This window comes from Hermetia illucens, chromosome 3 (assembly GCF_905115235.1).
Source record: "Hermetia illucens chromosome 3, iHerIll2.2.curated.20191125, whole genome shotgun sequence".
NCBI lineage: Eukaryota > Metazoa > Arthropoda > Insecta > Diptera > Stratiomyidae > Hermetia > Hermetia illucens.
In genome coordinates this window covers 32,670,088-32,696,175 of record NC_051851.1, presented here as the reverse complement: position 1 = coordinate 32,696,175, position 26,088 = coordinate 32,670,088, and positions in this window count along the sequence as shown.

The window sequence follows — 26,088 nt, the reverse complement described above, 5'->3', positions numbered from 1 at the left end:
CTAGAGACTGACCCTGACCAATGTGCAAAGCCAGATAAAAGCAGCAGCATCACTCTCAAGACCATTCTACATCGACAATGGTCTACGACAAGGGGATGCCCTTCATGCGTTCTCTTTAACCTGGCCCTGGAGAAAGTGATCCGTGATGCTGAGGTAAATGCGAGAGGTACGATAGTTGGGTGGACTTAACACCCAACTACTGGCCTATGCTGGCGATATCGACATCATGGGAAGAACCACCCGATACGTACAAACTGCCTTCATGCAGATCGAGCAGTCGGCGCGAGATCTTGGACTGTACATCAATGAAGGGAATATAAAATATATGGTGGCAACGTCAGCACCAAAAACCGACCAACGAACAACATCAAACCGCACTGGTCAAACGCGAAAGATACTCAACTACAACTTTGAGACCGTTGATAATTTCTCCTATCTAGGGTGGAGAATCACAACCGATAACAGATAAGATGATGATATCCGCACACAGTTATTGGCTGCCAACAGAGCCTATTTCAGCTTACAAAAACTGCTTCGCTCAAAACGTCTCACCAGCAGGTCAAAGCTCTTACTATACAAGACAATGATCTTGCCAGTCCTCTTGTACCCCTCGGAGACTTGGCTTCTTACTAGAAAAAATTGCGAACCCTTGGCCCAGTTCGTGAGAGGAATCCTCCGAAGAATTTTTGGCCCCCTACATAAGGGGGGACGATTCCGTAGCCTACATAACGACGAAATATATGAGCGATACCTTGACCGTCAGGTTGTGGATAAAATCCGACTCTTTTGGTTACGGTGGGCGGGTCACTTAATCCGTATGGATGAGGATCATCCAGCCCGGAAAATCTATAACGATCTATGGTAGAAAAAGAACACGAGACAGAACCTCCCTGAGATGGAGCGATGGCGTAGGTCAAGACGCCAGATAGCTTTTAGGGATTTCGAATTTGTGAACCTCGGCGCAAAACCGGGATGTCTGGAGTTCCTTATTAAGGCAGGCCTAGACCGGATACCGGTTGTTGCGTCGTTGATGGTGATCAGGATGAGTTGATAATCGAATCGAAATCAACGGTTGTACCTTGCACCTTGAATAAACATTCCCCTCGAAAAGGAGCTGTAGCTGAAGTCATTGCCTTAAGTCGCATAATGATGAACCTTGGACATCACATCCACCATGAAGCTTCTCCTTATGAGTGAGCCGTAGTCCGTTCTGCTCTACCGCGTCGAGGTAATAGCTGTGTGTGTCAGCTACCTCTTGTCCGCGAAGAATGACAAAGTAACTAAATCAGTGACAACACTCTTGGTAGAATGAATCAAGAAGCGAATGCACTGCGCGGTTTACTGCAATTTAGAATTTAGTAAATGACAAGCGTGATAACACCTTATTCAATTTCTATTTGGGTATGAGCAGGTGGTCAGTCCTACCTGAAGACTGAGGAGGCGCGATCCGCTGGGTTAGTGTTCTGCGACGAAGTGGTAGACGTCGATCACACTTTTTTCTGTTGTGGAAAGTAGGGGCGAGGCGAGCTCTTTCCAGATAAAGTTGTCACAGAGGTGCTGAAGGAGGTTGGCAGATAGTACAATACTTTCGGCCTCTTTCTGTTATAATAAATAACGAGGTTGGTCGGGACCGGACTGGATTGGATGCCAACGGTTTGCTTGTATAAACATCTAACCAACACGATTTCTTTCCGAAAATGGGGTTTACATAAGTTGCCTGGCCCGAACGTCGATGAAGTCCAGATTGTGTCAGGCGTTTGAGGAAAACTTAAAATTTTATGGACATTAAAACCTTGGACATCTGCTGACTAAGGCTAATTGTTGACTGAATGCCACTCCCCCCCCCCCCCCTCGTCTGCCTTTGTACGCATAACTCAGCCTTGGTTTTTACTCTAACAGTTCTTGGTGAACGCAGTTTCAAGTCAGCTAGCTAACCTGTCACTGTCACACACCTCAAACTTGAAGAGCTATAAGAAAAAAGAGTAAGGAAAAGCTATGAAAACTTTTGAGTCCTCGTTATTATTTATTTAAGAGCGAAAGAAATTGGCCAAAAACCCTGACCCAACTCAGGACGCCAAAACTGAGCGCATTGAAAAAAGGCATTTACAATGGCCAACCATTTCAGTTCACGTAGCACTTCCATCCGCATGTCTCTCGCTTTGGTTGAATTCTCGCAATTTCCGAATATTATTCAGAATCATTTATGAAGGGAAAATGTAGAATATTCCCTGGAAATGTAAAAAGCAGGAATGCATCCAAATGCAAGGCTTATTTGTTCTAATTAATCCTTAATGAACTGCAAATAATTTTCGGAGCTGTGGATGCAAATTTAATTACCTTATGAAGGCTGGTTATGTCGGGCATAGAAACAATATTCCTTTATTTGGACCCTCATCCCACGGTCGCCGTGAGGGGTGGATAATGCATTATAGCTTCCATGCGGTTGCAGTTGAACACAGCGGATACAGATGCATATGAGAGAGATGGCTTCCTGTGAATTTTGATCAGATTAAACTGCAGCGGTATTCGATAACACAATAAGTAAATAATAAGCTCAGGGTGAAAAATGTATTTGCACGTAGATACGTGCACTTGCAAATCCTTTGATTCCTTGAATGCTATTGGAAAATATTATGGCGGAAGTTTTTGAAAAGAAATTAATCATCAGCCATAATTTCATGGAAGTATTTACAAGATTGAAGCACTTGCATCAACAGGTAGTTGGAGAATGGAGTCTTTCACCTCCTGGTAAGTCGGCAGCTAGGTAGCATAATGTAGAGTTACTTATGATTTTCCTGGAAAATGAGTTCAACGGGATTCTCATTGGATACGGATTCTACTTTAAATGCAGAGACTTACCGTATCACATCTGCTTGCTCTCACACCGTATATCGAAACTATAGTTAAATTGCTCTTAATTTGGAAAGGCAAAAGGCAAACATGAACAGGCCGAAGGTGATGACCAACAAGGCTGATATATATATGTATGGTTGCCTTTCACCCCTTGGTGGATTAAAGCGCGTCAACCACACTTACGTCCCATCGCACACGGTTACCTGAAATATCCATCAGCACCCTTCACGATTTCCCGAGACGCTCACACACATCCTCTACTGTTCTGTCCTTGGGGCAACCCACTCGTAGGCCGTCTTGGCAGAGTGGATTCCACTGCTTGGCGTAACCACACTGCCTTCGATCACAGTACGTATGAGTGGCAGGCCTGTACGCCGATCAAGTTCTTCATTTGACATAGTATCAAGCCAGCGTACTCCGATGATACCATGAAGACAGTTATTGACGAAAGTTTGGAGTTTTGGGTAACATGTAGCAACACAGATTGAACACTAGCACAGAACAGTCTCAACTTGATCTTGGTGTAGAGATGAGTTTTAAAATTCTAGATAAAGTAGCGAAAACATATCTAGCGCTCCTAATGCGTCAGACAACATGCAGTTCGGTGCCACTGTCGGCGCAAACTCTGCCTCCCAGATATACAAACTGATCGACGCCTGCGATCCTCTGGCCATTGATGCAGATAAGAAGAATGCGGTAACCCGTCAGCCTGAGAACTTTGATTTTGTTGGTGTTTATCTTTAGTCCAACTCTACTTGGATCTCTTTCCAAATATAGAAACATTTGGGCAAGTTCCATGTCCCCGAAGATATCAGCAGGCGTGATGACTAAACCACATACGGATGATCAGAAATAGCTTATGCATCCGCCGGCTTTCCGTTGAGCTATCCCATCGAATCTCCCACCTAGCAATTGACGATGCCATTTCCTCGCTCTTGATCAATTGCAGAGCGCCTTGTGTCACCGTTCTTCTTATGCAGATTTGTGATATCTCTTCAACCAAGATGTCTACCGACAAAGGCCCGGCTATAACTAACGCCACCGCGTCTGATACCGTTCGAAAGCCACAAATTACTATCAGGGCAAATAATCTGTACGAGGGCAATAGGCTTCTTCTGATATCCTTTGTCGTTAATGCTGCATACAGACCTGCATAGAGCAAGACTGAGCTATTGACTGGAGAGAGTAGCATCCTACTAACGTCCACTAATATTTGGCAGCATTCGCGAGCCTTTTTTGGACATACTCTACATGCACTTTGAATTTGAGTCTATTGTCGAGCTTCAGACCCATGTAAGTATATAACCGCCTCCTTGCTTCTTATTGTGTGGCTTGTAACCCAAATTTTGAAGTATTCCAGGGTCTTCCAGCGTGTTATCAAAACGGCTTGCGAGCACTAATCCTGCTGCTTCTAACCAATTATTGATCTTCCAGATCCCATCATTGGATGTTACCTCAATTTCATGGATGTGCTTTGCAACTACAGCCACAGCAATATCATCGGCGAAACCTACTATTTTTACCTCTTCTGGTAAATGCTCGCGAAAAACTCCATCTTATATGATATTCCACAAGAGTGGATTCAGTACTGACCCCTGAGCGACTCCAGCTGAGACACGGTATTAATTTGCCTCTTTATCGCTTTCGTATTATCAGTCTGTAAAGTAGTTAGAAAAAATCTTTCTCAGCTAACTTGGAGTGTTCATTCGGATAAAGGACTCTTTCATGGCTGACCAGTTTACTAAGTTAACAGCATTCCTCACGACCAACGTGACCACTGCGTCGTATTCTTTTGACCCACATCGCCATCTCCCACCTTCCATGACAGTGGCTACGGTGTCTACCTTCCATGACAGTGGCTACGGTGGCTGCCACGGTAGAGCTACCTTTCCTGAACCCAAACTGCGTATGGGAAAGATCCTTTCATGTTCAGCTGTCCCGCGTAATCTGTTGGCATTTCCCATCGCATCTAGAAGGCATATTGTGCGTGCCTCAATTGTTTGACTGTGGAGAGGAACTCCTAGAAGTCCAGTATGCTTCTCAAACGTTGGACGATTCTTCGGGCTTGCAAGCATTTTACATAGTAAGCTTTTCCTGCTGGGAACTTTTCTCAGCATTACAGAATCCCACGCGTTGGCAACAGGGTGAATTGTCTATTTGGTAAACTTTTCCGCTTATCCTTGATCTTTATCAAAGAGGCTGTCTTTCCATTTTGCTCCCGACGTTTTTCAGATTTCGTGCTCTTTGATTTCAAATATCACCGCCTGATGGTCACTGAGGGTGAATTCTTCGCTAAACCACCATCTCGTCATAGGCAGAAGGGAAAAGCTGGCGAGGGTGATGTCAACGATCAAATTCATACTGGCTTTACGATATATGTTTGTCTCACAAAATATTTCCAGTAACCTACGAGCTCTGACGTTAGCATGCCTGCTACCCCGCTCTATTGCCCACGTGTTGAAGTTACCACCGATAATTAGTGGACCTCTAGCTAGGTTAGCTGTGAAAGTTGACACCGTTTGTTTTAGCTCGGACGAAATCTCTGATCGCTCTTCGATTTTTAGGAACGCTAGCTCCCAGCATACCCACATATCGGCTTGTGTGCTCTTGTTATGAAGCCACGAATTATTATCTGGTATTCTGTATGGTTTGATGATTAGAACCACGTCCGTTCTGTCGTCTACTGCAGTTTATGCCAGGAGATCCTGAACCACCTCGCAGTATTCAAGATCCTCTTGGCTAGCGTCTTTTGTCTGGTCTTTTCTACAGAACATACATGATCGCGTTTTTTCGCAGTCCTTTGCTGTATGACCTGCGCATCTTTTTCAAAGCTTGGAACGATCTGCCCTTTTTTTTACAACGTTTGGCAAAGTGGCCAAATTCCTGACATTAGAAGCACTTTGCAATCCTCGCCTGTTCGAGAACGCAAAAGACTACCCAACCCATCTTTATTTTTCCTGCTTCCAAAAACTTCTTCACGCTTTTTGCAGGAGGGACAAGTGCCGCAGTTTATGTGCCGCCGTACGCTTTTCGCAAAGATACGATCTCTGAGGTTACTACTTCCCCGATTTTAAACAGGGAGCAAATCGCCGAGACTATGTCTCTTGGCAGTAATTTCATCAATGTCTTTCCATGCTGTAGTAATTCGATGAGTTAGAGTTGTAACCCTTGCTCGTATGACCACCCCTTCTCCGATGATCCTTCTGAATTCAGCTGATCGTTCTCTTATTTCGCATAGTTTAAGCAATAAATCCTAGTCTTCAGCCCTTCTAATTTTGGACACCATTTTATTTCCTCCAATTTTGGGTAGAGATTGACGCTGTGCAGTAGATCCACATATGATATTTCCCTCCGTTTTCTTAATGAAAATAGCGTCGGCCTTCAGTTTTTTTTATTTCTTTGCTCATCTTTGGCATCCATTTCTTGGTAACTTTTGCTCAAATTTCTGCTCTATCGTCCACCCGTTTCTGGTTTGTAGTATTTGCATTCTCCACTTGCGGCTTCGGAGTTAGTTTCTACATGCGTCTCAAGTTTGAGGAGCCTCCATTCCGGGAGTGATCTACGAAGAGTTATTCTTCCGAATCGCTTCTTTAGCCTTCTTTTCACGCCAGTCAACCTAAATCGATAACATGATGTCATGCGTGTGCATGTGTATGAAGTGGAGAAAAGTAAAAACTTCTGAATAACTCCCAGATTAATCATTTCTTCGGAGAGTTGGAGGATTGTACTCCTCATCTCTCGAAAGGAAAGATCATTCAGTTCTCTCCTTTTTGTAAATAATACCATTGTGGTTTTGTTTGGATTTACTGAAAGCCCATGTCTAAGGTGCCAACTTTCAATCAATTGAATGGCGCGCTCTACACACTGTTCCGGGATCCCGACCAACAACTAGCAGTGATGTCATCTACATAAAATTGAACTTTTGACAGTTTTTCCAGTTCGGCTAGTAGTGAGTCGATCAAGACACTCCACAGAAATGGCGATAGCACACCTCTTTGGGGGCAGCCTTTCATTGCTTCCGTTGTTAGCTCAACACCCTCTTCCGCACATAGCAGTATCTGCGCTAGCATAGCACTGATTTGCTTAATTAAAATTTCATCGACATGAAGTGGCAAACACACCTTCTGCATACCAAAAAGTGAAGAGCAGACTCACAGGATTTTCAACGGAGGTAAGCGTGTTGGTTTTTATTTAGTGGAGGCGGTTTTTCCAGATATTTCAGGGAAAATGAGGCTGAGCTAATTTGTCTGAAGTTCATTGATCCTTCCCAGGTATAAATATAACTACCTTAGCTTTCTGCCAAGGGATAGGCACGTAACCCAAAGGAAAAAGTTCCCTTTGAAATATTACTTAGAAATGGTTTTAAATGTTCTATGCTTCCCTTTAGCATCGGTGGATAATGCCCTCATCATGCTTGTTCAGTACAGTATAGCAGTAACCACAACAACCCCTTCGTTTTGAACATTCATGATTCTGAAGCCATTTGGTCGACTTCCTGAGTTCTACTTTCTCGGTTCGCCCAGAAAACCTTCTAACCGCTTTGGCCTCGGGGACCGGACAGGCCGCTAATAGTATGCGATTTAAAGTTTCCAATTGATCCAATTTAATTGAAGTTCCTCTAACTTTGTTCCATTCAAATTAATAAAGACTAAATAACGGCAATCTGCCGGTGAGACTTCATCTAGCTCCGACCAGTTTCTAATCAACTCTAACAACTTTTTAGTACAGATTGTAAGGTCAGTTATTTCACTTCTTCTTGGCCAGCTGAAATTATAAAATCACCTCTCTCCTTTAGTTTGCCCGGCAGCAACTCGATTATCGACCCTTAGTGTAGTAAAACCTCTGATTTGGGTTTAAAAATACACTCAAAATCTTCCCTAATTGTCGTAAGAGACAACTAAAAGGGATAGAGATTTCTAGTCAACCAACCTGCAAATTTCCAAACTTTATTACTACCGAAACACCAAAAACGCCTCGGATAGGGGCTCATCTCTCGAAAGGACCTTTAGCTATCAGAAACAGACTACGATTGGCTTCTGGAATGTGAGCACACTCCTCGATAACGGTAGCGAAGGACTTCGGAATGCTCGTTTTCTTCAACTTGAGTGGGAATCCCAACTATATAACCTGAATTCCTTTAATCCTTGCGACAAGGTGCCTCTCAACTGTGGAAAACTCGGTGTCGGGCTACTTCTGACGGCTACCGCAAGGCGCGTTCCTCTGACCTGGGAGCCGATTTCTGACAAACTTCTAACTGTAAAATGTTGGTCCAGGTTACAGAGCATCATCATTATTATCAACGGCCCAACAACCGGTACCCGGTCTAGGTCTGCTTTAATAAGCAACTCCAGGCATCCAGGTTTTGCGCCGTCGTCCACTAATTCGATATCCCTAAAAGCTGCGTGACGTCGTGGCCTACGCCATCACTCTATCTCCGGCAAGCTCTCCCCCATCTTCTTTTTCTACCATACATATTGCCCTTTTGAATTTTCGGGCCGCATTATCCCCATCCATATGAATTAAGTGACCCGTCCACCGTTACCTATTGAGCCGGATTTTATCCATAACTTGTTGGTCATGGTATCGCTCATTGACTTCGCCGTTGTGTAGGCTACGGAATCGTCCATCCTCATGTAGGGGGCCAAAAATTCCTTGGTGGATCACCCGCCGCTTGCTCGATCTGGATGAAGGGTCGTTCATCTTCTTCCTATTTGGTCGATATCGTCAGCGTAGGCCGGTAGTTGAGTGGATTTGAAGAGGATCGTACCCTCGCATTTACCTCAACATCACGGATCACTTTCTCCACGGTCAGATTAAAGAGAACGCATGATAGGGCATCCTCTTGTGATAGACCGTTGTTGACGTTGAATGGTCTTGAGAGTGATCCTGCTGCTTTTATCTGGCCTCGCACATTGGTCAGGGTCAGCCTAGTCAGTCTTATTAATTTCGTCGGGATACCGAATTCTCTCATGGCCGTGTTCAGTTTTATCCTGGTTATACAGCCATAGGCGGCTTTAAAGTCGATGAAAACATGGTGGAGAAAATCTGGTCTGTTGCTGATTTGCCTGGAGTGAAGCCTATTTGGTACGGGCTAATGGTGTTCTGGGCATATGGGGCTATCCGCTCTAGTAAGATAGCGGAGAATATTTTATAGATGACAATCAGCAACGTGATGCCTCTAAAATTGCTACATTATGTGATATCTTCATTTTTATGCATGAGACAGATAATGTCACGCTGCCAGTCATGAGGCATTGATTCACTGTCTTACACCTTGAGAATAGGTCGATGAACCACTTGGTATAATTGGTCGCCTCCATATTTAACCAATTCGGCTGTAATTCCATCGGCTCCTGGCGACTTATGATTTTTAAGTCGACGAATTGCACGGACTGTTTCTTCTATACTTGGTCGTGGCAGGATATGCCTGTCAGCTGCAGTTGGCAGGACTTCCAACTCGCCGATGTCCTAATTGTTGAGTAGTTCATCAAAGAACTCAACCCATCGCTCCAATATGCCCATTCTGTCGGAAATCAGATTTCCCTCTTTATCTCCGCAGGGTTTGCATCGAGGTGTATAAGGCTTTATCCTGCTGACTCGTTGGTATAACTTGCGCGCCTGATGCTGTTGCTCCCTGTATTTTTCGAGTTCACAGACTTGTTGATTCTCCCAGGCTTCTTTTTCCCGTCTGTAAAGTCGCTTCTCCGCTCGTGTGAGTTCGTGATAAGTCTGTACGCATGTCCATGTCCTTTGAGAATGCAACAATAGTCGGTATGCGCCATTCTTCCGTTCGATTGCTAGCTTATATTCGTCATCGAACCAGTCGTTCTGACTTTTTTTGCGGTTGGGACCAGGTGTGTTTGTGGTCGCATTTATGACAACGTTCTTCAGGTGATGGTGAAGATTATTTGTTGATGCCTCATCTTCAGGATCTCTGTTGACTGCGGTTATTATGGCATCTAATTCCTCCTTATAGGTGTTGCGGAGGGCGGTGTTGTGGATAGCTTCATCGTTAACCCTCACCTGATTGCCAGAAAGATGGCGTTGTTATTCGAGCCTGGAGCACCTTGCCAAGCAGATAGTGATCCGAGTCTACATTGGCTCCCCTATATTTTCTAATATTCATCAAGGCTGAGAGATGACAGTATTAGATTAATACGTGGTAAATTTGGTTGAAAGTCATCCTTTTTGGAGAGGCCCACGTACCGCTTTCCGCGCAAACCAGGTACTTCCAACAACCATTTCGTGCCACACTGCTAATTGAATAATCCGCAGTCCGTTATCATTTGTATTTCGATGTAACTTATAGGAGCCAACGTATCGCCTGAATACGGACTCCGAGTATGACTTTGATATCATACTTGGGACAGGCTTCAAGGGTTCATTCTAATGCCTTGTAGAAGGTATCCTTCTCTGAATCTGCAGTCCCCCCTGTAGGGGCGTGAAAATTAATGAGGCTTTTATTTCTACATTTGCCTCGCAAGCGCTGAGTGCAATTTTTGGCTGCCTAAGAAACCTACTGCGAGCACATGATTTACTGGATGGCCACTGTAGTATGTGGTGTGGTGCCTCCTCTCCGAGAAACCGAATCTCCTGCAACGCTGTTATATGAACCTTATATTGGCACAGGGTATCGGCTAGCTGCTTTGCAGCGCTGTACGGGGAACGCAGGTTCGATCAGAAAATGCTCAAATCGTTAGGCCGTTGTCGTACTGGGTTCGTCGTTGTGTTGTCAGCCCAGTCCGAGGCTTCTTCCGTGGCTTCGTAGCAGGTTGTTTTCCATGTAGGGTTGTCAGTCCTACCCAAACCCCAACCTGGAGGAACAGTGGGTACATTTGTCCCGTTTTTAGGCGCGGGAGATTCGCCTTCATCCGCCTCCGTCTGTAGCTTTTCGTTAAGAAAAAGCTGCCAGCGGCTACTACGTGGAGGTGCAGATAGGATTTGATAGTAGAGCTGTTAATGTTAGTTCAGCAGGCATTGCGGAGCATCGCAATTGTATAATGCTACGCAGCAACGGAGACTTCCTATATAGTGAAGAAGGATGCTTTCTACGAGCAATTAAACGCAGTTCAAGAGTGGCTTCCTAAAGATGACATTGTGATCGTGTGGGGTGATCTGAATGCCTGATCTGATATCACCTTGCTAGGGCATGTGATGAGGAAACACGGTGTTGGCGACCGCAACGGTAATGACGGAATGTTTCTAGATTTCTGTAACTTCCACGGGCTGCCATAAGATCACTTGGGTTTCAATTGAGCGACACCGTACGAGCAATCAGATGGACCACTTCGCAATCTGCAGTGTATTTAAGAATTGTCCTCTGGGTATGCGTACCAATAGAGGCGCTGACATCGGCCTCGAAAAGATTACCATCCGGTGTTCGCTTGGGTGTTGCATCCGCTACTTCTCGTAGGGTAGAGAAGCGACCAACCAAGTTCAATATCGACCGCTTGTATGATCCAACTGTCGCTCGACAGTAGGAAAGTTATCTTCTTGATCGAACGGGAGATATACTGAGCGACCCGCCTAAAAATATCGATGAGCATGGGGCCGCCATTAAAAATGCTTTTTCCTCGGGTGCTACACAGGTCGTCGTTCCTAAGGGGTGCCATAAGATCTGGCTGATTGCGGAGTTGTGGAAACCTACCGATTAGCGGAAGGGGATGAAGCCTCCATTGATTGCTGCGAGCAATGGGGGTGTACCGAGCTCGAAGATGCCGCAGAACACAATGCTTTCATAAGTGTATTTTGCATCACGAAAGAGCTTGCATTTGATTGCAAATCTTTCAATGGTCCTGTGAAAGATGCAAACGGTCGACTTTTCATCGGGGATAATGAACAAGTGAAGAGGTGGAAAGAACATTTCACCACATTACATACTTTCATATTCCTCATCTTGTGGATAACATGCCAGTCATCATAACATACAGATACGGACTATTCCTTCAAGCAGAAGAGAAATTATATCGATCTTCAATACACTCAAATGGAATAAACTTGCTCGGCTTGACGGTCTCCCCACACAGTTATTTATCACTGCACCTGCAAGTACTGCAGATCAGCTACTTCCGCTCATATGGAAATCTTTGGAGTCCGAGGCCTTTTCCAGAGAGTGAAAGAAGGAGATGACTGTCAAGGTTTCAAAAAGAAAGGGCCGCGTTTTGAGTATTATAATTGAGGAAGTAGCTGCGTGCTCGCTGCCGTCGTAAAGATAATAACTAAAATAATCCTGGACTGCACCGAAAAACATCTCGAAAATATAATCAGCAGAGAGGAGACTAGTTTCTTCTTCGGATCCTCTTGCACTGACCACATCAGAACCCTTCGAGACATTTTGGAACAATGCGCAGAGTTTAGATCTTCGCTTCACCTGCTCTCTTGCATCTCCGGAATGCTTCTCCTGCGTAGAACACGCCAGATGAAGAGCAGGTAAAGCGAAGATTTAAATAAATAAAAGATCCCTTCCCATTGTTCCAAAATATCTGTGTTCTGATGTTGTCAGCGCAAGAGGATCCGGAGAAGAAACTAGCCTCCTCTCTCCTGGAAACTAATATTGTGTCACATATTGCACCAAGGTACAATCTTGTAAAATTTTTAAGTAAAATGCGGAGTCCATTAGGGTTGCATCTTGTCATCTATATTATATCTTCATCTTATTTGTGACTTTCTTCATGGTACCACGTTAGGAGGGCGTGTAGAGTGTTCAATGGACTATGACGTCTTTCCTTAAGTACCTCGACTACGTTGGTGGCGTCTATTTGTGCTGTCACCTTTCTCATTGGGTCGTGGAGTTTGGCCAAATTACCCTGGATTTGGAAAGACAGAAAAATAGAGTTTGACTGATGATAACCACCAACAAAACCAAGGTTCTCAATCCGACGGGGTATCGCACCCTCCCAATATGGATTAATGTTTAGAGCATTAAAGGCGTCGAACAATTTGTATATCTAGGAAGTGTAGTTTCTGCTGCACGTGGCACCGAACTGAATGTTGTTCGGCCCATTAAGAACGCTAGTCCCGTTTTCGTTTGCTTGCCTAAAATCTACTCTATGTTGCTTTACGGGAGTGACATCTTAAAATGTGCTCTCCCTGCTACCCAGTTCCAAGCTTTCATCAACAACTGTCTGCGCCGAATCATCGATGTATGCTGGCCTGATTGAGAAGGGGTGTTCGCTATTCCAAGCAGTGGAATCCACGGTCCTAAGATGATAGACGAGGGGATCGTCCCAAGGTTACTTTGCGCAGAATAGTAGAGAAGGAGTGCAGGCGTTTCAGAGAAATGGTAAGGGAGCTGAAGGGTATTTCAGGTTACTGTGCTGTATCCCACCAGAGGGTAAATAGCAACTATACTTATACATGTGGACATCTCTGCACCCTTCCAGGCCGGCAATTTAGTTACTGCGCTACTAAGCCATTCTACCACGCCGTCTACCCAACATAAAATCCAATCGAAACCGTAAGCCTTCCTCTGTACATATCAATGGTGAAAACTTTAACAAATGTTGCTATTTAGTCGCTCCTCAGAGCAGAGGTGAGGCATCATCTACGGTGCTGTCTCATCCCTTGCAATGAAACTGTCACTTTTTTTGAATTTGTCTGAGTCCTCTGATTAGTTTAAGCATAAATCTCATCTCGTAAGTATACAAGTCCATTGAATAGATCCGACATAAACTTAATTTTCAACTCCTCCATTATCTTTTGTATACACCTACGCACTGTGGTCACTTGATTTCAAAGAACTAGGGCTCACTAGCTCACTCCCATAAAGCCGCCGGTGATAAATTTTCCTTAAGTATCGTTATCATTACCCATAAAAGTAGATGGCAAAAATTGTAATACACCATACTTCCTTTAATGGCACCGGTCAGCTCATTTTCTAGTTTTGGTCTTATTTGCCTGATGTAACGTTGGTAGAAAAAATTCTGAGTCCCCCGATGTACCAATTTGAAACCTATGGAATAGTCAACCCAATTACTACCAAAAAAGAATTTTTCTTGCTACGAAGGTATTTATAGATCCAACAATGGAAACTTTGAAAGAATACCCATGTCCTTGTCAAGTTCTTAAACGGATTGTGATTCAAATTCCCTGAACTGATTGGATTTTGAAAATCAAAATGACAAGTTTTCCTTGGGTTTTTACAGAAAGACTATCATCTAATGCACTCCCTCTCAATTATAAACATTTCCTAAAGATTTTGAAGCTTTTCTATCTATCTTCAAAAAAACAAAGTTCATTCATTATACCCATTATGGAAACAACAGTTTCGAGAACATGAAAAAGTTGTTGGAAAATCTTAAAAAGATTTTTCTTTAGTTTTCCTTTCCATGGATAAATTCGCTTATGGAAGTAGGAAACAATGCTCTTCTGCTCTTCTGATAAATGAGAGCGCTCAAGTCGAAGGTCCTTAAATTAACTGTGCTTTACGAGGGCTAGTTTGTTTTCCTTTCTCGAATTAGTGAATAGCACTTGGCTGAGTAATTTTTTCGTATTTTCGGAGAAGGCAACGTTCGTTTCGGGAGAGCACTTTGTTTGATCACTTTTTCGATTGCTTTCCATCGGAGATAAGCTGACAAGTTTTCAACCCTCCTATTGCTTGCTTTTTATACATACCTAAGTCCGATACATTATCCCTACTGCTGCTTGGTGCTGAGTGTGAGGTTAATACAGATTTGTCCTGGAAATGAACAGAGGCAAATCCTAGAGTATATCCCTAGTTTTTGGATACAAAAAGCTCTCTTAAAAAGACAGCCATTGAGTCTTCATATGTAGTTCCAGGGAAAGATAGGATTTTCGAACTATTGAATGGGGTGAGAAAGTATAGATTCTTAACGCATCTTAAAAGGAATTCAAGGAATTAGAGGGAACTCTATAGTTTTAGGTGTTCTTAATAGAAAGCTCAAGTCAAAGAATACATACTATCTAGATTATTTATTTTCTTCTTATCTCCAAGGTAAGGATCGATAAGAAATTCAGAACGTACGAGCAGCGATTTTCAGCTGTGTGTATAAATTTTGATAGTTATCTGAAAATATTAAATTTATGGAGATTGTTCGGAAAGAAAACGAAATTATTTATGTTCATTCATCGATCATTAGTTCAAAACTGAATTTACAATTTGTTCTTAGGTCTAAATTCCCCTCCATTAGAAGCAAGAATATGCACATGCATATCCAAAAATTATGATATGGTTCAGGGTGGAGAAGGGGTGAATTAGGGAAAACCTAGGCCGTTGTGCTTCGGTGGAGGGACGAATAGGACATGTGAATAACGACCTTCCCTGTCAAACGGTCGATTATCACTGCCGCAGGGAAGGAAAAGTTAAGGGAATTGATTCTTATGGAGCAAGTTTTCTGTTTTTCGTGCCGCCTCTGCAACCACACCTTGATGGCTGGGATGAGCCTATGAGTCCACCGACCCTTTCCTGAGCATTCCCAATGTTTTTGTCATCTCTTCACAGAACTTTCTCTATAGGCGTTTGCGTGATATTTGCTCGCAATCTCATCTTCCAAGATATCAATCGGCATCATTCTCAAGATAATAAACGCAGTTTCATCTGAGGCAGTCCCAAACGAAGATCACACCCTTAGGCGGTCCTTCTGTAGACTACATCTGCAGTGCCTTTCTTCAAACTGGGGTTGCATAGAGCAAGATCAGAGTTTACGGCTCTTGGTAATGAGAACCGGTTCTGTTTTATCCTCCGCAAGGGTCAGACATGAACTTTTCAGCCAACACTTAACAGCACTGATTGCTTTGCCTGAGCATAACTCAGCATCTTCGAGATGCATTGCGACCACAACCAGTCTTATGTCGTCGACATAACCTACCACCGTGGCTTCCTACGGAAGGGAAGATGGAGAAAATCATTGTACATGATGTCCTACAGTAATGGGCCCAGGACGGAACCCTGTGAAATACCTGCGGAGACAACTCTTGAACTCCATCATTACTGCCATTCTACGAGGAAGAACCTATGCTGATTTGGCCTGCTTTTCCAAAATATCCTTCCTGAACCTTTACGGTTAATGCTAGGCAGAACAAAGTTTCACGTTGTCTGCTTAGTTATAGTTGGGATCAATTGTTACACAATTTCACTCTAGTTCTAAGTCTGTTTATTTCCTCGGTTTAAATAAAACGATACACCGAATTTAGCTAGTCACTAATTTGAATTAATTTTATTTAGTTACACAGGTGAAGGTTGAAAGTTATTTTAATTAATCGGCCGCGTGAGAAAACATCTATACTTCTTGGTGGTTGAGACAGAAAGGACCGACTTATTTCCATGCGGTCTTTTCTTGTCCCAACCAACGGCACTTTCTCACCGCTAGTCCTCCACTCCCGTGGCGAATTCTAAAAAGTGGAGAGTTCCGCGCTATCTATTTGTTCGCATTCGCAACATTCGAAATAAATTTCGAATGCTGCGAATCTTGCCGCGCCACACTGACTTAGTTTTTTTCAAAGCTCTGAGTTCCTCTCTGAAGATTCACTGAAGCGCGGAAATCTCAAACCTTTTCTGGTCCCACATTTGCAACTCCCGCTGTCCTGGCTAGCTATCCCCTACGTCCATTAAATTCTCTGGCTCCTCAGCTAACTCCCCTCAACTATTTTACGATTTACTCTGCCGCTACTTTTCCTCAGTCTATGTGCCCTCTCCTTCCTCCTCTTCCCTCCCGCTAGTAGATGTAGTCTCACATCGCCTACCATTCCCCTTCTTACCTCTCTCCTTGTCGAGTATCTCTTTGGTAAGCTTGATACCAATGTCGGCCCTGAAGTAAAATAGCAATGCGGCATTGTTCACTGCCTGCAGCTTGCTCGACTCTACCAACTTTGTTGCCAAATGTCTAAAGTCACATGAAGAAGTGCATACTATGTACACTGAACCTTCGACGCTGTAAATTACAAGATTTTTCAATCCAAATGCTCGTCCCTAAATGTTCCCATACCACTGATTTTACGGCTTGTCTCTTACCTTTCTAACTGATCCTGCCGCGTATCGTTTGATGCACATTCTGCTCTTTCTCCCCTTCTTCTGGGGTCCCGCGGGAATGTATTCTGGTCCTTTGTTAATTTTATTTTATCTTCGCTCCCCCGCTGATTTTGACTCCATCCTTCTTGCTGTCTTCATTTTCCACGTCAGGAGTACCCTCGAATACTGCTCCGTGATCTGGTCAACTTCACGTAACTGTGATTGTTTTGCCTTGGTAATGTGCATCGTAAATTTACGCGTTTTAAGAAAAACTTCCCTCGGGTGGACTAACCCTCCCGCCTCCGCTTTCTGAACCTCCGGTTCCTTCAACAGCTTAGATCCTGTCTAGATTTATGTACATTTTTTAAACATTCCTCGCATCTGAAAGACTGCTCCGGCTCTAACGACATCACATGCCGTCCTGCCTCCTTTCAACGTCCCCTTCACAGAGCTCGAAGTATACTTCATTTCCCTAAGCTTTGCTAAAATTACAACCCACAGCAGCTCAGTCCTTTAAACTTCTCTTCTCTAAGTAGTTTTAAGCATATATTAAGATTATTGCGCTCTCCTCCCCTTGAGGACCATAAGTGATTGAAGTTCATTCTGTTCACTGCCCGCTAATTTGATGGCATCAATGATTGTTCTGGCTCTTCAGAGCCGGTCTGAAATGCCTCATTCACTCTCGAAAACCGGCAGCAATCCACTGTATATAACCCGCCCCAGCTTTTTCTCCACAGTATCTATAGATAGATAGTTCTTTAGGACAATGATTCATTTGGAAGTTAACCAGGCTTAGGCAACAGTATCAACTTCTGCCGCTTTCATGCTACAGGAAATATCCCTTCGGACATGCTCGCTTCGCACAACTTAGCCATCATTTCCAGTCTAGATTTCACGGTAGATTTGTAGCGCAAATCTCCAGCAGCTCCAATCGCCTGTAATCGCCGGTATATTTGAACATCGCTGGACGTTGTCGGTGCCCCTCTCTTGTATGGGGAATAAGGTAATATTCCAAGGTGAACCGAGCCATCACGATTCTGTTGATATCACCCCACCGGTCGCCTGTCACCAGAGCTATTTAAAGCATTCCCTCTTGTTCCGCCGAATGGCGAGTCTGACAGTTTTGCGGGCTTTTTTATAGGTGTGCCCTTTTCACTTCATATCGATCCTACCTACTGCTCTCTGAGCCATACGTTTCGCTCGGCGACAGGCTGATTGAAGGCTGGCCAATTCATCATTCTGCCAGTAGTTGCATTTCCTAGGCATGGTCGCGTCACATGCTTTGGCGATATATTGTGCCAGATGGAGAACTCTTTCCTGTTTTATTAGGTTGGTCTAACCACACCTCTATGAAGGGCTGCTCATCCAAAGCTTTTGCAGACCAGCGTGACATCTTCCTCGGTTTCAAGCGTGATGGTTCTCTGCCCTGTTGCTCCCCTCATAGTCAAAGGAAGTTTGCTTGGTGGTCGCAGTGAGTGTAATCCTCACTGACGAACAAGGACACACTACGTACCAGAGCATGCATGGCGAAGGTAACGTCTACGATTGAGGCAAACCCCTCTCCGAAAGGTTGTTTACATCACCCCCTCATTGGCCAGGACTACATCCAACCTCTAATAAACTGGTTCCCCTTGTATTTGTTATAATAATAATAATAATAATCGTTGGCGCAACAATCCAATTGGATCAGGGCTTGAAGTTTGTTAGAGCACTTCATTCAAGACCGTAACGATGCACTATAGGATTACAGTACCCTGAAGGAGGCAATGCTGACCACATGCATTACGCTTGGCCCAAATTATTAGTAATGACTTAAGTATTAATTTACAGCTGAGTCAACTGATTTCCGACGTCAGATCATGATACAAATCCCACTGCCACCAGTAAGATTTGGATGCCTCGACCTACTTTGCACAAGTGCCGGACACTGTCCCAGAACGTGTATAGAAGTTTCGTCCACCTCCTCACAAAACCTGCAGGCAGTGTCCGTAGATATCCTTAGTTTCCCTAGGTGATAGTTCAACCGACAATGACCAGTGAGAATTTCCACTATGATTCGGAGGTTCTTTTTGGCGAGGTTTAAGCAATCCTTTGCGCGCATGGGTTCGTATCCCCCAATAAGCACCCTGGACTGCTCCATCCCTGGTAGGCCCGCCCAGTATAGTTCCCTCAACCGTTTCTCTTCATTTCTTAGATTCATAGCCATGAAACCGTTTCCGATTCCACAGAAGGGTTCTGGCCCGTGTAAAGGCGTCCCTGCTCCCTTCTTGGCTAGTTGGCTGCCTCGTTGCCTTCCAACCCAGCATGGCCTGGAACCCAAAGTATCCAGACCTTGTTGGACGAGCCGAGTGTATTCAGCCTGTCAAGGCATTCCCATACCAGTTTAGAGTTCACCTGGTTGGACCTAAATGCCTTGATCGCTGCTCGGCTATCGGAGAGAATAGCTATGTTCTTCCCCTGTAGTTCCTTTCCAGATTAAAGGAGGCACATTTGTCTATGGCGTATATTTTCGCCTGGAATATGCTAGTGTACCTGCCCATTGGCTCAAAGGTTTACTTATAGTGGCAATTTTCATCTCCATTTCGTTGGAGCAATCAATTCCTAAGCGACCCTGCAATGATTGAGATTTACTTGAGCAAACCTCATTTTCAAATTATAGTAAATGCCTTCCAGCAGCTATCCTGCCCCTCCTATTCTTCACACAACCGGCATTCGGGGTCCCTATTTCACTCCCTGGCAATATGGCCTTTCCCCCACACCTTCTGTATTGGTCGGATCAATCAATAAACAACCCCTTCAATATCCCTTAAAACTACCCGCCCCCCCTCTTTCTGAATTCTTCGAATTCTGTTGACATTTGCGCTTAGGTCCTTAAGTCGAGATCAACTTTGACCTTTTTGAGTATCTCCGCAGATGATCAATTCCGCTTGCTAGAGATGACTACGGTCGCTTGATGAATTTGCACTTTTGGTTTCCTTTTTCACTTTTTATTGGCAACTTTGATCCATTCAGCGTTTCGGTTCCCCTTGGGACTAGCCGACGTTCCCCCTTTTCCCCACTCTTGATTTCCTAGATGAATCCCCTCGTTTTCCTGTACTGACTTATTCGGCCGTAGCTCGATAGCAGTACGGTTAAGCGTCACTTGAGTGGCCGGTGACACTGTTGGGACAGTAGCTTTCGACCTCTCCTTGGAATTTCTTGTTCTCCTGCGATCTATTATAGAGAACTCTAATAGCCTGTACCATATTCTTTGTGGCTTGGTACACGGTATGCCTGTCTTTGATCAACTTGGACAGCTCAACTATTTTCGTCCCAAGCTTGGTGAAGGGTAATTCCTCCGGTTCAGAGCTGTGTTCTCTTTGAGCCAAGAAAAGATTACACTTTTTATACGCTCCTTGACCAGGTCTTTTCGATGAGACCCTGACGTTTCTATCCCCTCAGTTTCCAACAAAATCTAACCAAGTTCATTGTTCGAAAAAGTATTAGGTCAGCCTACCTCGGTGATACATCGTAAGCAATTATTCATGAAAGGTTGGAGCTTTTGAGTAAGATTGGCGCCAATGGCAGAAACTACGGTTTCTAGATACACAAATTGGTTTTGTTGTTGTTTGTCCAGTACTCCTCATCCCTCGGACATGACCGATAGCAAAGAGCGTAGAGCAATCCAGATTCACTTTCTGTTTATGTTGCCTTTTCAAAATCGACGAATAGCCGGGAAAAACCAGATCCAAACTCCGCACTATGTTCCAAAATTATGCAAATAAAACCAGTTTGCTCTCTGTCGTTGAAGAGTTGAGATGTTCTTTGATTCATTCTAGGATTATTTAATGAACAGCGCGATAGCAAATTTCCTTTTTTCACAGCGCACGCTACGTTGAACTTCTCGGGATTTCGAACGGTATCGTAGTTCGAGCATGTCAAGCCCACCATCACTCACAGCGATTAATGGAGCCTTCACCCCATTCCATTCATGGATCCGCTTCCATGATTTCGCAATCAGCCAGATTATATGCCGCCCCTTTGAGTCTTGGCCAACGATCTACGTAGCACCCCAGAAATGAGTGTTTTCGATGACGGACCAACGCATTGATATTCTTAGGCGGATTACACAGTATATCCGCTCTCCGATCAGCAAGATAGCTCTTCCACTGTAGACTATCAGATGATGATCGCTTTCGAGGCTGATATCAACCCCTCTCTTGTTCCGCAAATCCAGGAAACATCTCCTAAATGTACTGCTGACCGCAAAGTGATCGGTCTGATTGCGTGTAAGGTATTGGTCAATGGAATTCCGACTGACCTTATCGCAAGCTCTATACTCCAATCATGTGCCACCAATGACGAGGCGGTGGAAGTAGCAGAAATCTACAAACCACCCAGCATTACCATTGCAGTCGCCAATACCGTGTTTCTTCACTTATAACCAAGTTGTTGTCAGGATCTATCTTGGCATTCAGATCACCCATTACGAACTCAATTCCATCTTTTGGAAACCTCCCCGGAGCTGCGTTTAATTGCTCGTAGAAAGCATCCTCCTCCACTATATCGGAAGCCTCCGCTGATGCATAGCATTGTACAATTATAATGCTCCTTAACCTGAACTGGAACCTTACATTCAGAAGTTCGTCAGAAACTGGCTCCTAGAAGAAGAGAGCACGACTTTCAGTTGTCGTCAGAAGCAAAACGACACCAGATTCATATCTGCTCCCACTTGGCTTCTCATATTACAAAAGCACATTGCCCTAGTGTCGCAAGAGGGAGAGGAGCCCTCTTCAGAGTCCCACCATCTAACCACGGTTATTCCAGCTTATATCGTTCGTATTCGTTGGGTGGTATGGTCCAGCTTACATCGTTGGTCCAGCTTATATCATTGGTATAGCCCCCTGACTTTCTTCAGTGTGTTCGAAATTTTTCATGTAGCTAGGTCTTGCATCCACCAGTATGAATGCTGAGCCATGCACTTGGTATAGACTGGTACCGTTGTTGCTTGTCTCAGCGGGGCTTTGATTGTGGTCACAAAATCAATCCGTGCCCTAAGAAGGCCGTGGTATTAAGTCTTCCAGACAGGTGCTCACGTAAAACCCTCAAGGACTTAACTGCAGACTTGTTGTCAGCCAGTGATGAACGTAGTGACGATTGTTGTTAAAATGGCAGAAACCCTACATACCTAGGCATCAAGTGCGAGTTGAAACCAACAACGCGGAAGGTGTCGAGGACTTATTCCTTTTTAGAGTGAAATAGCTCATAGCTTATGGTATGCGGGTTGAAGTTTACAAACTGCTGTTCCGCCAACAGTCAGACTTGCTGTTCGGGGCGTTCAATGTTTGCCTGAAGGAGGTCGTTTTTCCTTGTCGCTGGAATGTGACGAGACTCGCTCTAATCAGCAATGTAAAAGGAGAGACCGCCACCTGCTCTATGAGACGCTAGAGGACTAGAAGAGGGTGGAGATTGGGCCAGGAGGAGCACAGGGATGGAATTTATCCTAAGGGCGGACCTCTCAAACGTTTCCTACGATAGTCTTCTATGGTACAAGATGCCAAAATTATCGGGCCTGGTCAGTTAGGCTAATGACGCTGCGGCATTTGTTGCTGGACGTACAAACTTGGCATGTTGACGCGAAGGGTAAGCAGATGACTGCACATGATTTCAGCCTTGTGCTGGAAAAGAAAGAAGTGGTCATCTTGACCGAAAAGAGAATCCCGACCCTGCGGCCCAGATCAATTTTGCGAGTTCGCCATAGAGTCAACAGCGGACACCTTGTCCCTGCCCTGTACAGCTGAAGTCTCGAATTTAAGTCAGCTAATGACGAATGTTGGATGTCCTATATCTACCAGGAGACGACTTCATATGAGAGCCACACTGTCCCTTCCGCTTTACGGTGCGAAGGTTTGAGCTGATGCCCTTTACAAGGCGGTGCATCGTAAGCGCCTTGCCAAAGTGCAGAGACGGAGGGAGTTTGCCAGTGGCGCCTGTTTTTCGCACTATCTCAGAACCGACAGTGATGGTGATCGCAAGAGTGATCCCCGTTGCTCTCGTTGCTAAGGAAAGTAAAGCGGCTGTACTGCAAGAGCGAAAATTTAAGAGAGGTGGTTGAGGAACGGTGTTCATGAACGTCAACGAACATTTATTTACATCGGCCTGGTTTAGGTCTGGACTGTGACGGATTTCACTTAAATATAATTCGTACTCATTACGTGTTTGCGATTATATTTAAGTGGGGCATTTTCCATCGATCATCACTTTCGGTCACGCTGCTCCCAGGGCAGAGGTGAGGCAGCATCTGATGAGTTGCATCTGCCCTGGACGAAACCGTCTGTCAACTTTTCGTCTTTTTTTGTCAACGAACACTTGCTGAGTGGCAAATTTCTTGGCAAAATGAGTCTAGAAGCAGATAGATTTCGCAGCTCATCAACAATTTAAATCCGTGGCTCAACCGAAGGTATGGTGAGATTTTGAACGAGGCGGAAAGAAGGGATTCCCTAAATTAACAGCTCCGTTCCTTCTTCCCTCTCCCCTAATACCGATAAAAGTTTCGTTAATATGACAGGAAATCATGTAAATTTAATAACTTAGATAATCATGTTGAAAGAAAACTGGCCACCGTTTTCCATTTATGTTAATTAGTTTCTTCTCGTTATGGATGCAAATTAAATCCTTGCGGTACAACCTATCATACAACCAAAGACAAGATACTAGGCAATTAGCAGTGAAAGTTTGATGGCTGCAATCTTTTTGTATTCAGCCCAGTACCATTTGGTTTTCGACAATTTAATTTTTCCGCCATTCATTTCAATTTTCAAGATAATCTTTCCTTCATAACAAATTCATTCCTTTGACAGCATTTCAGGGTCTGTAATTCAATTTACTTCACCTTCCAAAATTAAATCCTGTTCCCTAAAGAATCTCACTCAATTTTCTGGTGGAAAAAAGACTTCGTCCCCGCTAATGACTAAAAATATATCTCTCATCTCTCTCTCATTTCTAACAATAATGTCATGATCTTGAAAGATTCGAATTGTGCCGGAGATGCCTTACAAGTTGGGAATCCGGATTATCTATGTTATCTCCTGCAGGGCAACTGATGGTGGGAATGTAAAACTCAACGGTTCACTCTACAAATCCCATAAGGAAAAGATAAATCAAAATTCATATCTAGAAAGCAGGAGCGCAGACCCCAAATGATAAGGATAAGTTACAAGAAGCCTTCAAAAGGATATTTTTCGAAACAGAAGGATTTCAAGGCACGACTTATGGATATTTGCAACTGTTGGCAAAAAGAAGCATTTTACTCGCAATTTTGGAAGACTTGAAATTCTGCTAAATCGCAGTGTGGAATCGTGGAAATGAAATGATATTCTGTTCTTCTTTGTGAGCTGTGTGTGCGAAAACTACGAAATGCTATAGATATGAAGACGTGAAAATTCTTGCATTTCCGGAATCTGGGCCGCCTCCCCTTTCGATCGAGGCATCGTTCGCGGGAATCCGACGATTTTCCATTTTGGCCATTTTGTCGACCCGGGGGTCGTGGAAATTTTCAATTGTCTAGGATTTCGGCCAGCCTCTCTGGGGGCCGGTTTTCCGCGATATTTCGCGTTTCCGGCACCGCAGCGTGAAAATTCTTACATTTTCGGAATCTGGGCCGCCTCCCCTTTCGATCGAGGCATCGTTCGCGGGAATCCGACGATTTTGTATTTTTGGCCATTTTGTCGACCCGGGGGTGGTGGAAATTTTCAATTTTCTGGGATTTCGGCCAGCCTCTCTGGGGGCCGATTTTCCGCGATATCTCGCGTTTCCGGCATCGTAGCGTGAAAATTCTTGCATTACCGGAATCTGGGCTGCCTCCCCTTCCGATCGAGGCATCGTTCGCGGGAATCCGACGATTTTCCATTTTCGGCCATTTTGTCGACCCGGGGGTCGTGAAAATTTTCAATTTTCTGGGATTTCGGCCAGCCTCTCTGGGGGCCGATTTTCCGCGATATCTCGCGTTTCCGGCATCGTACCGTGAAAATTCTTGCATTTCCGGAATCTGGGCCGCCTCCCCTTTCGATCGAGGCATCGTTCGCGGGAATCCGACGATTTGGCATTTTTGCCATTTTGTCGACCTGGGGGTCGTGGAAATTTTCAATTTTCAATTTTGCATTTCCGGAATCTGGGCCGCCTCCCCTTTCGATCAAGGCATCGTTCGCGGGAATCCGACGATTTGGCATTTTTGCCATTTTGTCGACCTGGGGGTCGTGGAAATTTTCAATTTTCTGGGATTTCGGGCAGTCTCTCCAGGGCACGATTTTCCGTGTTATATCGCTTTCTCCGCATCGCAACGTGAAAATTCTTGCATTTCCGGATTATGGGCCGCCTCCCCTTTTAATCAAGGCATCGTTGACGGGAATCCCACGATTGCTGTTCACGCCAAGAAAACCTTCAGAAATGTTGCACATTCCTCGGGCTTTATTTAAATTATAGAGATATCAAAAGTTATAATGCATGATTGTGTAATGCACTGCATGCTAACCACAATTATGTCTTTTGTTAACCGTTTTTGGCAACACCATCCTCCGCTTATGTTTGATTGCATATGACATTATGTTTCATTGCGTATGACTTTTGTTGCCACCCCTGTTGCCTATCTCCCGGATAGCCTCGAAATCCAGAGGCGAGCCGTGCGATTCCTCCCATCCTTCGGTACCAAGTTCGTCAGTACCTTCAATGTGGATCGCTTTCCGGCCAGAACGTTCTTTCGGCTTCCCCTGCCTTTGTTGAATTGTTGTCTAGCTTCTCAGCTCAGCACATTTTTCCAGACCAGATGTAACTTCCGTCTCTCCAACTAGTGCCTCACCCTTCGGTCTCCCCAAGGTGGACGATCTTCTTGGTCACTAGTACTTCGAGCAGGTACTGTGTCATGGTGATGATAGTCCTTGGACAGAGCCCGGCCGTGCTTGTTCTAGTCCGAGTTTCTTCAACGGAACAGGTGGCAGTCTTAACCTAAAAGACGTACACCCATGGAGAGTTTAAACACTTGATGCTACAACTATAAAAGGAGTTATTGAATGGTAAAAACACCATCGCCATCCTATATGGGAATTACCCTAGATCGCTGTGGAGCCTTTTTTCAGCTGAAAATACTTGTGATGCTCGTGATAAATTGGATTGTCATGGTGCTATAACCAAGCTGTTCAAAAGTCGGACACCGCTGCTACTTCCGAGAGAGGTGGTCTTTATGTGTCCTGATGATCTCCAGCTTCCTCCCGTAGTCAGATTATAGCAATCCAGTG